Below are 2626 nucleotides of genomic sequence, written 5' to 3' on the forward strand. Positions count from 1 at the left end.
GAACGGTTAGACCTTATCCATACTAATCAAATGTTTTAGATTTATTCAAATCGGTTGATCGGAAATCGACGACGAAAATTTGTATCCGCACACACACATACATCCTTTTTTCCTAAGGCATGCCAAAATATTCAGAAAACTTTCAAACGTAAAAATATATAAAAATTATCATTTTCGATTTTTTGCGATTACTATAACTTACCATGCGGGAAGTTAAAAATTGTAATTTCTCAAATTGTTTAATTTTTCAAAATTTTAAAGCTTTTGAAAATTCTAAGTTACAGTACGATAAGTTCCAGCAAGATGCGATGCAAACCTGCACAATGAGAACAAAACTCGCGCTGCGAAATACAGCTCGTATGATGATATAAGAAACACGGTCCGTTCTGTTCGTTAGCTTTGCGCAGTGGCGATATCGTAACCAATGAGGTTTATCCGAGGTGCGATTATTGCTAGTTGAAAACTTTTACCAATACCCCGCCGAGACCACGTGAAATACCGTGGGCTATGGCAAATTTCTTATAACAAATGTTATCGATAATTTGCGAATCTGTAATTGATGTATGGATTTACAGGTGTAATTATAATACTCTGTCTTCTACCGATTAATTTCAACTTTTGCGGACAGTTAAAGTTTCAACAAGACAAAAATTAAGTCATTTAATTTTCAAATTGGTTGTTATCCGAAATTTTATCAAAATCTGATAACTATAACGGAGGGTATTGCGAAAAATATGATATATATCATATTTTAATCGTTATATACGATAAATGCTATAACATTCAAGTCCACGAACATGTTAAATATGAAAAAACAAATCATTCAACTTTTATAACGTTTATCTATTATTTTATTTGCCTTCAAAATTATTGTTACTTATTAACTTCTTGTAGAGTAATGATGATTGTAAAATATCTAAAATTTTGCATAGTTCAAAGGTTACTGAACATTTTGGCATACCGTAGAAAAACTAATATCGTGTATGTGCGGATACAATTTTTCGTCCACGATTTCGGTAACTATTGATTCCTATTGACTGGGAGATGTGCTGATTAGTTTTTGGCAGAGGTAGATTTAGCCTTTCGAAGGCACGGAACAAAAAGTGCATAAATTCGATTAGAATGATTCAAAAAACATTTCACTGGTATTGAAAGTATGAAGAATTGATTAATTTTTGGCAGGTCCAGCGGTTTCGGAAGTCCAATAAAAACATTTAAATAGCCATTTATCACTGTACCACTTTAGTTTGCTGAGCTTAGGGCACAGAACTTTTTGATATATCTTCAACTTTTCAATTGTTATTAATAATTCATACCTCTTTTTGCAAATTTGCCAACTGTTCTGACAATCTCAGGTTTTCCCTCCTCGCCTGAAGCAAATCAGCATCCGATCTGTCCAATCTCTGGCGCAATGATGTTATCTCGGAGTTAAGACGAGACATTTCTGATTTGGAATTTCGGTCAGCTCTCTCCAGAGATAATCTTTTTGAATAAAATTTTATATTAATAATAATCAAAGTAAGGCAACTAAACTTACTAGGATATCAGCACCTTCAGAGCGATAAGGTAGAGCGGGGCCTAATGATCTGCCCACTATTATTTTCTCAAAAGCAAGTGAAGTATGGAATTTTTTAACGATACTATTTTAAAGTAGAAGGCAAAAGATTTATAACTAGTCATCAGTGATTAAGGTGATGACTCATCACCTTAATTCTTCGACGTCGCTATCAGGAAATGATGACCGTGCAACAATATTGCATAGCAAAGGTTTTTTATCGTTGTTAGTTTTTTTTGGTTTTGAATTCCTTTACTTAGTTTATAATGCCTGAATGTAATACTTGATATTACTTGAAAGTCATTAAATTGTATTATAAGATGAATTGTTATTTCTAAGTTACATAGCTGGGCACCGTTAATCAAATAGTTAACTTCGTTAATCGTTAATCCGCTACAAAAAAAGTTAACTTCGTTAAACGTTAAAGCGTTACATTCGGAAGAATTAACGCAAGTTAACGTTAATCGTTAATCCGTTAATATGTGTAAATTACATTTTATATCGTTGCGTTAGTGAACTTAAAAAACTTATTAGTTTAGGTTCTGGAACTTAACAGGTTATGAATAAAACAAAATACTTGTATAATTCAAATGTGTAATTTAACCCCTCGCGCGTTTTATGCACACTTCCGTCTGTATAAGGAAAATGGCACAATTATCACATACCGTGATAACGCTATTGGTCAACTTTCCGTTTTTATGATTGCATATTGTTTTTTACAAGAATTTTTTTCTAAATAAAGGGAAAGAGTTTTTTTTTAACTTCCCGTAGGCAAGTTATAGTAATCGCAAAAAATCGAAAATGAAAACTTTGCATTTCTCGACGTTTCAAAGGTTTCTGAATATTTTGGCATACCTTAGAAAAAATGGATGTGTGTGTGTGTGTGTATGTATTGGTATTCGGATACAAATTTTCGTCGACGATTTCGGGAACACGGATCAACCGATTTGAATAATTCAAAAACATTCGATTCGTATTGATAAGAAGACGTGCCTGATTAGTTTTTGGCAAAAGCAGGTCTAGCCGTTCCGAAGATATGGGGCAAAATTGAGCCAAAAACGTAACTCAGTT

General features: G+C 33.1%; 1 non-coding gene across 1 annotated transcript; it reads left to right on the forward strand.

Annotated features, from left to right (window-relative positions):
- The first annotated feature begins 395 nt into the window (after window positions 1-395).
- LOC113383837 lies at window positions 396-534 on the forward strand. Its single transcript, XR_003367798.1, has one exon. It is a non-coding gene; the product is annotated as a U4 spliceosomal RNA (small nuclear RNA).
- The last annotated feature ends 2092 nt before the right edge of the window (window positions 535-2626 follow it).

Source organism: Ctenocephalides felis, unplaced genomic scaffold (assembly GCF_003426905.1).
Source record: "Ctenocephalides felis isolate EL2017-DRISC unplaced genomic scaffold, ASM342690v1 CF-g0.4_SCAFFOLD_03570, whole genome shotgun sequence".
Lineage (NCBI taxonomy): Eukaryota > Metazoa > Arthropoda > Insecta > Siphonaptera > Pulicidae > Ctenocephalides > Ctenocephalides felis.